Source organism: Pan paniscus, chromosome 6 (assembly GCF_029289425.2).
Source record: "Pan paniscus chromosome 6, NHGRI_mPanPan1-v2.0_pri, whole genome shotgun sequence".
NCBI lineage: Eukaryota > Metazoa > Chordata > Mammalia > Primates > Hominidae > Pan > Pan paniscus.
In genome coordinates, this window is record NC_073255.2 from 30,184,131 (window position 1) to 30,198,308 (window position 14,178).

The following is a 14,178-nucleotide window of genomic DNA, read 5'->3' on the forward strand; positions in this document are numbered from 1 at the left end:
TCGAAGTTGGTGTTTAGATTTCATGGAAAGGGTGACCTTAAAAATAAATTAGGTTGGGCAAGGTGGCTCATGCCCGTAATCCCAGCACTCTGGGAGGCAAAGGCGGGCAGATCATGAGGTCAGGAGTTCGAGACCAGCCTAGCCAATATGGTGAAACCTTGTCTGTACTAAAAATACAAACATTAGCTGGGTGTGGTGGCACGCACCTGTAGTCCCAGCTACTTGGGAGGCTGAGGCAGAAGAATTGCTTTAACCTGGGAGGCGGAGGTTGCAGTGAGCTGAGAGTGCCCCTGCACTCCAGCCTGGGTGACAGAGTGAGACTCTGTCTCAAAAAAAAAAAAAAAAAAAAAAAATTGACCAGAACTCTTCATTTACGTGATTTTTAACACAATCCAAAATGCTGTCAAAAATTATACTACTACTTGTCTAGTTAAGACTTACCATGTCAGTGTATAATATGATATGAGATTTAGGTTGTGTTAGCTCCTTATATAAGAGCCAATAATTCATTTTTTAGAGGATAATTGTCATGATAAAAGTCAACCAAAGATTTTGTCTTCATATGAGGAATTGTTAGAAGACAGAGTTGATAAAGAAAAAAAATTTTCACATCCCTGTTCACTATTACAAAGCAATAAAATAATGGTATTCTTAATTGCTGTTTCTTTGAAAATATTGCTATCTTTAAGAATTATATTTCAAATAATTAAATATATATTACCTATTATGATATAGCCTTTTGGAACAAAATTCAATATTGTCTCATCTTCAAAAGACTAAAATGAGTATTACAGGTGGATTCTGAACCAGGAATAGTGGTGGGAAGTTATTTTCTGTGACAGACTTTAAGTTCCTTAGGCAATGATGGAAAGGTCTCGGACCATCCTTGGAGCAAAGTTGAGAAACTGAAAAAGAGTAAGAAATCTTTTCCATATGGTTTGGGAGGGCACCCTGTTATATATTTCTGGACTTGAATAGATGTAATGGACCAAACTGGACCAAACAGTCTTTTTTCCTCATGTTGGAGGTGTGGTGGGATTAAATTTATAATAACAAATTTTTTGAAAGTAACAAAGATTATGGGTTTCAGATCAACAGGTCACTAATTTTAAAAAAGGACATTACCTGACCTGTGTGGTTAGACAAGAACAAAAACATGCACTGTATGTTAGACAGTAGTCGGCCACCTTCAATCCTGTTGGGAACAATTGGAGTTGTAAATCATCAGAGAAAGAGAGAGATTCAGGTAGACAGAGCCGATGGGAAATAAAAGTACTTTTATTTTCCCATTATAGTGAAGAAATAATCCAATTAGAAATAATGAAAGTGTGAGATTTTAAATCAGAAGGAACTAGGAGAACTCATTTAATCCGTGATTCTATGAAGATGCCTTGGAGGAAGAGGGGAGGGGTGGTGCTTTCTAGGACAGGGGTAGGGGTTAGGAAGACCAAGAGAGAGGTGACTATGCCTTCTCAATCTGGGTGTGGGCTCCATAGAGCTACCCATGCCCATGATTGAAAGGCAGCTGCTTCCTTTTGGAGGCTGACAGGAGCATTGATAGCGCTGGCCTCAGGCGCTTGTGTATCTAAAAAGAGGAGCCCTAAGGCATGCCCTAGGAAGAACCAGGCACCCACAGCCCACACTTCCAGGGCCTATTCTCTCAAGTCAGCTGCAGCCAGGTGTGAGTCCAAATGTAATGTCAGATTGGGAACTCGACAGAAATGTGGCAAAAAGGGTTAAGGAAGTTTGAATGCCCCTTATATGCCAGAAGGTCCTTTGTAAAGTTTCTTTAAAGGAGAAAATGTCAGGAGTAGTCAAGAAGATCAACATGAAAATATTTTAACAATGCCATACATGATTTAAATTAATATCCACTATCAAGGTTTCAGGGGTAGGAATATTTTTTTTGAATGCAACGCAGAGCAAAATTCTTATGTTTTTTTTCCTGCCAACTCATATAATTCTTTCACTAGGAATTATAAAAACAGGAAAGGATTTAAAAAAATATTTGTTAGGTAATAGAGACCCCTAAAATATGCATCAGACATCTATGGCTGACTTTTGTAACATGAACCAGACCCACCATATTGATTGCAAAAATAGAGTTGGCATTTTCCCCCGTCAGTCAGGCACTTCACAGATTAATCTCGAATTAAATATAACTTGGTCACAGTGGCAAACTGATGACTTTAGTTTTCTCTCTCAATGCCCCCAAGGGGCAAGAAAACGTTTGCTCACTGTAAAGTTAGAGTGACTGTGACAAAGGGTCCCCAAAGTATAGTGTCTTAAGAGTGAGTGATGTGAGCCAAAGCTTTCGCGATCTGCACTGGTGTGTAGCTAAGTTCCATGCAGTCACTCAGAGACTTCAGTGCCTGCCTCCCCATCCCTTTTAATTTTGCTCCTTCATCACATGGGAGCATTAAGTTTGTCTACTAAATCAAAGCTGGGACACAGGTATGTTCACATTCCAGCTAACGGGAAGGCAAGAGACAGAAAACAAAAATCCAAGGCAAGAATTTTTCTTCTAAGCAAGTGAGGCATACTAGGACACATCACTTTTGTTCATGTCCTATTGGTGAGTACTTAGTCTCATTAGTCCCATAGACACACCTGGCTGCAAAGGAGGTCAGGAAATGTAGTCTCTACCAGGGGGTCCATGTGCCCAGGAAGAAAAGAATAGGTCACAATCATTGAGACTTTGTTGTCATTGTCCTCAATGTGAGGTGGCTTAGGAGGAAAGAAAAATGTTTTTCCCATATGAACAATAAATTACAATTAATTCAGGTGTGATTGTCTTATAATTATTCTCTGAAGATCAGCATGGTCGTCTACTTTTTCAGCTTCTCTAGGATAGTTGGACCTAGCTACCACTGATTATAAAAACAACAACGACAAAAAACTCAAAAGAAGCAAATTTGAAGTCATGTTTGAGTTTGCCCTTCCTTAGAGAGGAAAGTAACCTAGTAGAAGCAACCCTTGGTGTGCAATCAGAGGTATGAATATTTAGATCCAGCCTGGTTACTAATTCAATAAGTGACTCTGGGTGAGTCTCACTTCACTTACCTGTTCCTCGTCTGCAATGAAGGGATTGAATTGGATCAATTTTGGCTTTAAAGACCTTGTTTAATCTTAAAAAGATGTCGTATATTCCTCAATAAAAAAGCTTGGGCTTGTAGAATCTGTTAATTGAAAAGACACAAAATGAGAAAACACTACAATTAATCTAGTAGCACTTTTTAATAAATAGTAGAACATCTATTATTTATTCACCCTGCAGATAATGTTAGATGGGCATTTAGTTTTGAGGATGCCATGGCCCCAGCTTGAAAACACTGCAGCAGGTGTTTTCAAGATGCTTTGATGCTTTAAAAGTCTTCAGGCTGGGTGCGGTGGCTCACGCCTGCAATCCCGGCACTTTGGGAGGCCAAGGTGAGCGGATCACGAGGTCAGGGGTTCGAGACCAGCCTGGCCAACACAGTGAAACCCCCTTTCTACTAAAAATAAAAAAAAAAATTAACCAGGCGTGGTATTGGGCACCTGTAATCCCAACTAGTCAGGAGGCTGAGGCAGAAGAATCACTTGAACCTGGGAGGTGGAGGTTGCAATGAGTCGAGATCATGCCACTGCATTCCAGCCCAGGTGACAGTGCAAGTCTTCAACTTTGACTTCTTCATAGAAGGCTTAGGTGTGATATTAGGGAAAGAGTGTGGGAGAGCCATGCAAAGGGCATGAGTAATGTTCAGGTAGGCTCGGCTCCAGGTCCCCAGGGCTCCAAATAGAATCTTGTACATACAGGGAAACAGCCTTGCCGCCCAGCCTGCTGCAAGCCTGAGGATGCAGAGTGCAGTTTGTTTGCTGATTCTGGATGGAGTGTGGGGAGGAAGAGGAAAAGAAGCCATCACACTCAATATGAAACCTCCTCAGAGGAAATCATTTATCTTTTGCTCTGTGAAGGGTCCATGGATAAGATCTAATTTCTTAATCAATTATTTATAGCACAGTTAAACTGGTTCCCTTTTTCCCATTTTAATTTTTCTGAAATTATTTTCTTTGACTTCACAGAAGTTTGATTCATTGTTTAGTTGTTTTTGTTTCTCTTCCACTCTCTTTGGCCCATAGCAAATCTTATAGATAATAATTTCTGCCTTTGTGAGTTATCTGTTATGGCCACTATTTTTTCCAAGTCTATAGGTCAAATTTTGCAGATCCCAATTTTGAAGAGAAGATTTAATTATTTCATTAATTTAAATCTTCACTATGCTTACCCTATGCACTTTAACTGCTTGTTGATTTTTGTTTGGTTTTGTTGGGTTTTTATTTTTAACAGCTTTGTTGAGGCATAATTTATATACAAAGAACTTTACAAATTTAATGTGTATTATTGAATTTAGACATTTCTAAATATATGGTACCATCACCACAATCAAGATAATGGACATATTCAACACTTGCCAAAGTTTCCTCATGTTTTTTTGTTTTCGTCTTAAGTGTGTGTGTGTGTGTGTGTGTGTGTGTGTATTTGGCAATAACACTTAACGTGAGATCTTAAACTAACAAATCTTAAGTGCACAATTCCATATTTTTAACTATAAGCACTACATTTTACAGGCGATGTCTAGAATTTATTCATCTAGCATAACTGAAACTTTATACCTATTGAGCAAACTCTGCAATTACCCCACCCCCCAGCACCTGGGAACCACTATTGTATTATTCTTTGCTTTTATGAATTTGACTATCAGACATATCTCATATAAGTGGAACCAAGAAGCATTTGTTCTGTGACTGGCTTATTTCACTTAGAACAGTGTCCTTCAGATTCATCTAGTTATTGCAAATGGCAAGATTGCCTTCTTTTTTAAGGCTAGATAATGTTTTGTTATATGTGTATACAATTTTTTAAATCCATTCATCTGTTGGATACTAGGGTGATATTCACATCTTGGCTATTGTGAATAATGCTGCAATAAACATGGGAATGTAGATATCTCTTCAAGTTCTTAATTTCACTTCTTTTGGATATATGCCCAGATGTGAGATTGCTGGATCATTTGGTATGATTCTCGCTTTTAAAATTGATCTTGTTTTTGATATTTCTATGAACTCTTTATTTTCAATTTATTAGTTTTTAGTGTCTTCAACAAACTGTGGTTCTTTATTGAATACTTTAATCTATTTTACTGTGTGGTTTTAGGCTTTGTCAACTTTATAGCATTCATTATGAATCGGGTAAATTTTGCACCCAAAGCAAAGATCATTGGTAGGACAGAGGCACAAAGTCAGGCTATGTGGTAGGATTAACACACTATCGACAAATAGTGATGTCTAAATAGGAGGAAAAGGTCTTCCTTGGTACAGTCTTACATAATCACAATCTGTCTTGGACCAATATCCTGCTAAATATAAACAGGAAGCATTTCCATTAAAATCAGGAACAAGAAAATGATTCGCACTATTGTCACTATTATTTGTCCTTCTGAAACAGAGAGTAGGAAGTGTAGGCTCAGCATCATAAGATCCTGGGTTTGAAATACCTGTGAGACACGGATGTGGGAAAAGAGAAGGTGTCTGGGATGTGTATCCTAGAGCTTGAGAAAAGGGCCTGGAACAGAGATAAACAACAGGGAAGTTTAGATACGGAACTGGTAAGTGAAACCCTGAGTGTAGATGAGATCACTTAGAAGGAATGTAGATCTGAAAGGGGAAAGGGCATAGGATGGAAACCTAAGGAACTTCAACATGGATGGTGAGACAGAGGAGGGGACCCCGAGAGGGACTGTGAGGTAGGAGGGAATTGGGATAAGTTGGTGTCAGAGAGCAAAGGAAAAAAGATTTCAAAAAAGGAGTAGCTGTCAGCAATATTAGAAGTTATTGAGAGGTCAAGAAATAAGGATTGAAAAGCATCCACTGGGTTTAACATAAAGACTCTAAAATTATCCACACCTCACAGTCCAGGAGCCTGCTTCTAGGGATATGTCCTCCTAAAAGGATCTGAAACTGAGGCGAAAAGCTTAACTATGGTTTTGCATTGTAAAAAAGAAAAAACAAACTAATTGAAAACCTAAACATTCAACCTCAGAAATATTTTAAAACCATTTTATGTAGCAACAAAAATCCTGTTTTTGAAAAGTATTTAATGGTTTGTGAAATGGAAATAAACACACTAAAATATTAATAGTGTCTCAGAATTGGGATTATGTAAGACTGCATTTTCTACTTCATGCTTTTCTGTGTTCTCTAAAATTTTCTATAATGAGCATATGTAATTTTACAGTCAGGGGAAAACATTATTTAGATAGGTTTTTTTTTTTCTTAAAGTGGCTAGGGGATATATTCTTGCTGACCAGGCATAATAAGCTTTAATTAGGTTCTTTCTGGCAGGATAAAAACAAGACTCAAGCCACTGAGAGAAGGATTGAGGCCAAGAAATTGGACTGTCAATTCACATAGCACATAATTTCTAATGCTTGACTCGGAGGGAGGGACAGCTGGAATCTCTTATGGTATTTTTGTTCTATCTGCTGTACTCCGTCTCCTGGCTTTGCCTTCTCTCTATTTGAGGAGTGTTTTGCTAGTTGTTCTGCAGGGAGAGAAGGGCAGCTTCATGTCTCACCAACTCCCACTCATAACTGAAATCTCCACTTATTTACCAAGGCTTCAAAATACAAACAAAAGAGTTCTCTGGGTAATGAAAATGCAGCAGTCTGAGTTAGCAAAGTTGTGTTGTTCAGTGTTGGTGTTCAAAAAGTACGACCAAAGGTTTTCAGAGTTGGGGGCAGGAGACCGGGAAATGAGAAATGTTCTCCTATATTGTTACAGCATAATGATGAATTGCTTTTGCTTTTCCAAAACCAGACTCGAGCTCCTCTGTTCACCTCTATTATCTGTTGCTGGTCTCCAAAGGCATATTACCATATTAATTCATTGTGTTATACAATTTGGTCAACTAAATGAGCTTACCTTATGCCCTCTTAATGGCATTGCTTTTAATGTTGGCTTCATGGGCTACATTTAACAAAACAGATGCGTCAAGGAAATGTATTTAAACTCAATTTGGTTTTAAAATGTCTAGTGGTCTCTCTAATGAGCCAGGTACCAAAAAAAAATGTTGCAGGCAACACACTGTGATAAATGTAGGGCCTAAATGCTAAAGCATCCCCAGTGCCCACGGTGATCAGTTGTGTTCTGGAAAGAAAGTAATGTACTACAAATGTGCCATTACTAGATCTGAAGCCTAATTCATTCTATGTGGAAAGGGTATAACACATTATTTAGAGGAGTTGTCCTGCATGTGAGACTGACATTTAATTGCATGTCATAAACACTGCCATCCCACTGACTTACTGAGACAGCTTGAAGAAAAAATATGTAATAAAGGGATGAATGGTGAATGACCCATGGCATTAGTTCATATTTGCAATTTAAGCCTCACAGAATAGTAGAAATATAGGTTTAGCGTCTTATATACCTGGGTTGGTATATTCTTATCTTATCACTTTTTTAGCTGAGTAATCATGAGAGATACAATTCACTTACCCAGACTTCAGTTTCCTGGTCTGTAAATGGAGACAATAATGTCAACACCTAGAATTGTGACGTCTGGAAATAAACTAGGGACAGTGCCTGGCAGGTCGTAGCATTCAATGAAGTACAAGTATATGGTGTGTTTGTGTGTCTGTGTGTGATCTTTATACTATCTTTAGATAATTGATTTACCCACCTTCTGAAAACGACTTTATTTTCTTGGATTATTAAACCAATAACTAAGCTTACGTATTCCATTCCCTTCATAGCCCTCTGTTGGCTTCATACATACAGAATGGATTGGCCCCAGAAAGGCTTATCTGATTATTTCTCCCAATGTGATGATCAGGATGGATTGCTGGCCAGTGTGGCAGCTCCAGCAATTAGCCTGATCTTAAGGGCAGCCAAGACCATTCATCTGGACTTACAACATCCTGATCGAGTGGCTACATATTGACAAAACTAATGACCGGTGGTTGGAAAAATAGCAGAAGCTAATGTTCTTTCTTGGATGACATGGTCATATTTTCCCATGAAAGGCTATGATATCCAAGGTACATTTCACCACATTTTCTCTATTAATTGTGACTTTTAACAGTGGCTAGAGCACAAATTATTTTTTAGGTGATGACAGAGAAAAAGCAACTTACATTTTCAATCTTTTTTTTTTCGCCACTTCTCGTCCATTAAACATAATATCCCAGGTAGTTGGTTCTACTCTCTGTCCCCCAGTCAGCTTAGGCTTAGTTCCTAGCTCTGCACTGTTATCATGCCACTCACTTACCAGCAGTGTCTGCATATTTACACATTCCAGGTTTTGTGCTACGGGCTGCATTATCTGATGATGAACAACACAGTTACTGTCCTGAAGGTGCTTACAGACTAGGAGCAAGCCGCTTCTTTTTACTAGAATTCTTCTCGCCTCTTTATATGCCATTGTAACTCATGTCCATCTCCTAAAGTGCAGACAAATTCTTGTCTCTTCAACATATTGTTGGGAAGGTAAATTAGTGAATCTCTATAGGAGGCAATTGGGTAATCTCTAATAAAATGCACACACCAGTGGGGCGCAGTGGCTCACGCCTGTAATCCCAGCACTTTGGGAGACCAAGATGAGAGGATCACCTGAGGTCGGGAGTTCAAGACCAGCCTGACCAGCATGGAGAAACCCCATCTCTAGTAAAAATACAAAATTAGTCAGGCATGGTGGCACATGCCTGTAATCCCAGCTACTTGGGAGGCTGAGGCAGGAGAATTGCCTGAACCTGGGAGGTGGAGGTTGTGGTGAGCCGAGATTGCACCATTGCACTCCAGCCTGGGCAACAAGAGTGAAACACAGTCTCAAAAAATAAATAAATAAGATAAAATGTGCATACCATTTAACCTAAGAATTTATTTTCAAAGTATTAATCCTATACATATGTTGCACATATATAAAATACCATATCCATAAGGGTACTCATTTTCAGGACTGTAACAGGAAGATATTGAAAACCATCTAAATGTGCATCAGTGGTTCAATAAATTATGGCCTATACATACAATATAAATTTATAGCACCAATATAAATAATGAGTCTCTGTATTTACTGATGAGGAGTGATGTCCAAGATACATCATTAAATGAAAAAATATTGAAAAGTACATTAGACTATAAAGAGTGGGCACAAGCTGTCTAAGGAAAAGCATAAATATTTATGTTTGTAAATGCACAGAAAATCTCTGGGAGGATCCAGTAGAAGCTGTTGCCTGTGGTTGCCCCTAGGAAGGAAGGCTGGACACTTACTGGACAAAAGAGAGAAGAAGAATGACTTTTCACTTTTGGTCTTTTGACCTTTAAAATTTTATAACTTGTTCACATATTACCTATTCAAAATAATAAATCAAACTTAATTATAAAAAGTTCTGACTCAAAAAAACCCCCAAAAAGCAAACAAATGATCCTTTTGACATATTTTCTGTAGGGATTGTGTCCTTCTTTCCATAGTAGGAATAGTGGCAATTTGTATTGGAATCTGTCATGTCCTGCCAAGGTATCTCTTATACTGTGGAATGATCTACAATTGTATGTTTGTTAATGTTAATGAGGGGTCTACACAGTATAGTGTGGATGGAGTTCAGCATGGATGGCATCTCTGCTCCTGGACCATCCATGGATGGCTCAGTGGAAGGGGAAGGTCCTCACTAGCGTTAAATAAAATGATGGGAGATCATTGTTATGGACTGAGCTGCTACACTAGTCCCTGATGGACCAACCCCAAATGGAGGCACTCATACTAAGGCTCCACGTTATCAGACCAAAACCTAAGTTGTTTAGTTGTAAGATCTCAACTTGTGAGAAATCAGGAGAGAGATGACAGCCAAATCCCCACACAGGCCAATTTTCTAAAAAACAGGAGATTCACAACAACCAATAAAAAAAAAGGGACCCAATCAACCTTAGCTGCCATGATAAGGATGTCTCTTATGCTTTAACCCACACAGGGAAGGTAACCAGAGGTAACCTGCTGTAAACCAATTTACTTTTTGCCCTATGCTATTTCCTTGTTCCTGCTCAAGCTACTTGATAAAAACAGACTCCTCTGCCATGCCCAGTGGAGCGCCTTTGTCTATTTTGTAGACTGGATGCTGCCTGGTTCATGAATTGCTAATAAAAGCCAATTAACGGCCAGGCACGATGGATCACGCCTTTAGGAAGCCAAGGCGGGTGGAACACAAGGTCAGGAGTTCAAGACCAGCCTGGCCAAGATGGTAAAACCTCATCTCTACTAAAGATACAAAAGTTAGCCAGGTGTGGTGGTGGGCACCTGTAATCCCAGCTACTCAGGAGGCTGAGGCAGAGAATTGCTTGAACCCAGGAGGCAGAGGTTGCAGTGAGTGGAGATTGCACCACTGCACTCCAGCCTGGGCGACAGAGAGACTCTGTCCCCCTCCAAAAAAAAAAAGCCAATTAACTGTTTAAAACTCAATTTGTTAAAATTTTGTTGGTTGACACTAGGCAGTAGCAAGGAGGGCAACGATGTGATTTCTCAGCATAACTGGTGCCTGGGGCTCCCTCCAAAGGCCCTAACCCTAAGTAGTTGCAAGATGGTCAAGGCTTCCCCTGGAAGGCAACAGAATTCCTATTTGGGAAAAGAATTATGGTTTTCTGTTCCTGAGAAAATGTTTTTAGTCAAAAAAAAACTTAATAAACTGCATCAAGGATGGAAGATGATGTTCTGAGAGCATGGATTGGGAAGAGATCTCAAAGAAATAGCAAAACAGCTCTGCATAGAAAATAACTAGGAATTTGGAAGTAACAAACAGAAGAGAGGAGAGGCAAAGAAGGGAATGAAGGAATCCTGGAGCTGAGTGGCGTTAGAGGAGGCTGAAGTGTAAAGAGAAAAGCAGCCAAGGAGAAATTATTGGGGTTGGGGTGACTGGGCAGGGGTGGTTCTTGAGAAAAGAAATATCTATTACTATACTTTCAATTCCTTTTTCTCCTATGAGATAAATGCCATTTGCTACCCCAACTGTTCAGTAAAATGTGCTGCTATACATCAAATGCTTTATGTCAGCAGGCTGTGGGGCAATCCAAGAAAGGACTGGGCTTTCTGGCTAGATTGGTGAGGCTGGGGGTGCCAAGCAGCAGCAGGGAACTATGAACGAGGATCTGGCTGCAATAAGACTCATGGACCATGAAGATCCAGCCTCTGGGAAGTCACAGGGGGATATGGAGGCTGTGTGATTCTGTAAGATAGGTGATAAGAGCCTTGCCTATCACAATTTTACAAAAATCTCAAAGGATAGGATGATCTCAGTTGTGCATATTGTAATGTGCAAACTTCCAGGTGGAAAAGAAAATCAGTCATCTGGAAGCCTTCTTGAGACCTGCAGGCATTTAGAAACATTCAGGCAATTGACTGCATTTTCCACCATCTATGACAACATCAAGCATTGTAGGGAAATGGCCTGGAATCATGTCATTGCCTCAGGCTAGATCTGTACTTCACCCAACAGAGAATTCCCTGACATTCTCTTTTCTGACATCTGCTTATTACACAAACCATTGTGGGGAATAAGAATAAATTTATTCTGAATTGGTTCTTGCTTTTGCCCAGTGCTTCTTTCATAGGCCACAATGCCATGTTGAAATTCTCGATGAGCTTACGCTACATTTTATAGAACTTTGCAAAGTACACACTGGCATCTGTCTACATATTTTGCTGAATTAAGTATTTAACTGCTAAATGTGGTATAAGATACAACAATCAACAAAAATATGTTTTAAGTTCTTCCATTGCTTTCTCTATATTTCCCTAGAGTCTGTTGCAAGGCCTGGATATAACTGCAATCTGTAAATACCAGCCCTACCCCCACTTTCAACAGTGCCATTCATCCAAGAATCCCAAAGCGTGTTTTAATAATGGACTCATTAATCCTCATAACACTCCTTCATTTGACACATGTAACTCTCACTACATGATATGTTGCTACTTACTCTGGATTTAATTTAACAGGTTTTTCCCCGTTGTGGGTAGTCATTTACATTGACCTCATTTTAGTTGAGTTATTGCTCAGATTTGAGCAAGTTTGAATGGACTCATCCCAAAATGACATCTTCTGGCAGATAGAAGCAAACCATCTGAAGGAGCAATTATTATAATTTTTTTTTTTTAGGGAGAAGCTTCAGCAACAAATGGCCCTATAAATAAACAATTGGATTTTAATCGTGGGCGAAGAGAGTGAGACATCTTGCCATTTTACAAAAATGTGAAATTGGATGAATTTTAGAATTCATAGGAGGGAGGAAACGAAGACTTTTGCTGAGACTGGGAGACCCAGGGTGGCAAGAGCCTAACCTCTTCTCAAAGAAGTTTGTTTTTCACATTTCCTCTTCTTAAACTTGTCCTCTTTGATCTCTTTCCTTTCTGTGGTCAGACAGTTTTCTGGAGTTTTCAAAGTCCCAGGCAGCAGTAGCAGAGCCCAAACCGGGAATGGAATAAGGTCATGTGTCCAAGAAAGTGTGGCTAGTAAAATAGACTTTGGAGATGGGCTGAAGTATCCACTGATTGAAGAAAACAGACAAGTCCAAGGAGGAAATGCATACAAGGCAGAGGTGGTAGGCAAAGAGGAGTATAAGATTGACAAGGAGGTAGCACTTTGCAACTAGAGAGTATTGGGGGAACTTTGGACAAATTTTCATGAGCAGCATTCTTTTAGGACTGTGTGTCTACCCAATTGATATGGTTTGGATTTGTGTCCCTGCTCCAATCTCATGTTGAATTTGAGGAGAGGCCTGATGGGAGGTGATTGGATCAGATTTACCCTTTGCTGTTCTCATGATAGTGAGTGAGTTATTACAAGATCTGAAATTTTAAAAATGTGTAGCACTTCTCCCTTCACTCTCTTTCCCCGAGCCATAGTACAATGTGCTTGCTGCTCCTTCCACCATACTTGTAAGTTTCTGAGGCCTCCCAGTCATGCTTCCTGTTAAGCTTGTGGAACTGTGAGTCAATGAAACCTCTTTTCTTCATAAACTACCCAGTCTCACGTAGTTCTTTATAGCAGTGTGAAAATGGACTAAGACACCAATGGATAGTCCTGTATCATTTTTAAAAGCATGGCACTCCAAATTAGACATCTCATAAGCTGAGTCTTCCCTGTGGCTTCAGCTATACTTCTTTTTTTTTTTTTTTTTTTTTGAGACGGAGTCTTGCTCTTTCACCCAGGCTGCAGTGAGCTGAGGTCATGTCACTGCACTCTCCATCTCCCAGGTTCAAGTGATTCTCCTGCCTCAGCCTCTGAAGTAGCTAGGGCTACAAGTGCACACCACTACGCCCAGCTAACTTTTTTGTACTTTTAGTAGCGATGGGCTTTCACCATGTTGGCCAGGCTGGTCTTGGACTCCTGACCTCAAGTGATCCACCCACCTGAGCCTCCCTAAGTGCTGGGATTACAGGCTTGAGCCACCGTGCCCGGCAGCTATACTTCTATGTAGTCAACTCTCAAATATCTCGCACCAGCCTCTGTCTCATTGTCCTAGAGCAGTGATTCTCAGACCTAATGCTCCTTTTAAAACACATATTTTGTAATGTCTTTTTTATTATCCTGAAATTCATAAATAATACAAATTACCTATATATATAATTAAAATAAAATGCCTTGACTATATTATAAAAAAGAAAGAAAATAATACAGTGTGTATTTCAGTGTGCAAATACCTTGGGCACAACTTCACTAGAACACAAAATGAAATGTCAGATGTTGGCATCTTATCAAAAAATCACAGGGCTGAGACAACTACAGTAGTAGGCAATACAGGTATACTATATCAACAACTCTAATGTCATGATTAGTGTTGCCATTGGTGCTGTAATTTTATGAAATGGTCAACAATTCTTGGTCAAGTTTTGAACCAAACAACACATGATCTACCATTGACTTGCATGGTAGTTGCAATCCTGGATGTTGGTGTACATTAGAACATATGAAAGTATGTTGTGTTTCTATAGAAAATAATTTCTTGGAAATGAAAAAATTATATTTTTTTTCTGAGAAAATGGTTGTTGGCTTAGATAATTGAATTTTTCCTACATCGGGAAAACAAAGTTCTTGAACTTTTTGGTCTTAGCGCCTCTTTACATGCAAAGATTGTTGAGAGCCTTCTAAAAGG

The 14,178-nt window shown here is 39.4% G+C and overlaps 1 long non-coding RNA gene across 1 annotated transcript in view; it reads right to left on the reverse strand.

Annotated features, from left to right (window-relative positions):
- LOC117980895 (uncharacterized) overlaps positions 1-14,178 on the reverse strand; it is a 397,942-nt gene that overhangs the window by 110,575 nt on the left and 273,189 nt on the right. Inside the window, exon 3 of the long non-coding RNA XR_008626162.2 lies at positions 3,064-3,179. This is a non-coding gene — a long non-coding RNA (uncharacterized LOC117980895). The remainder of the gene's footprint in view (positions 1-3,063; positions 3,180-14,178) is intronic.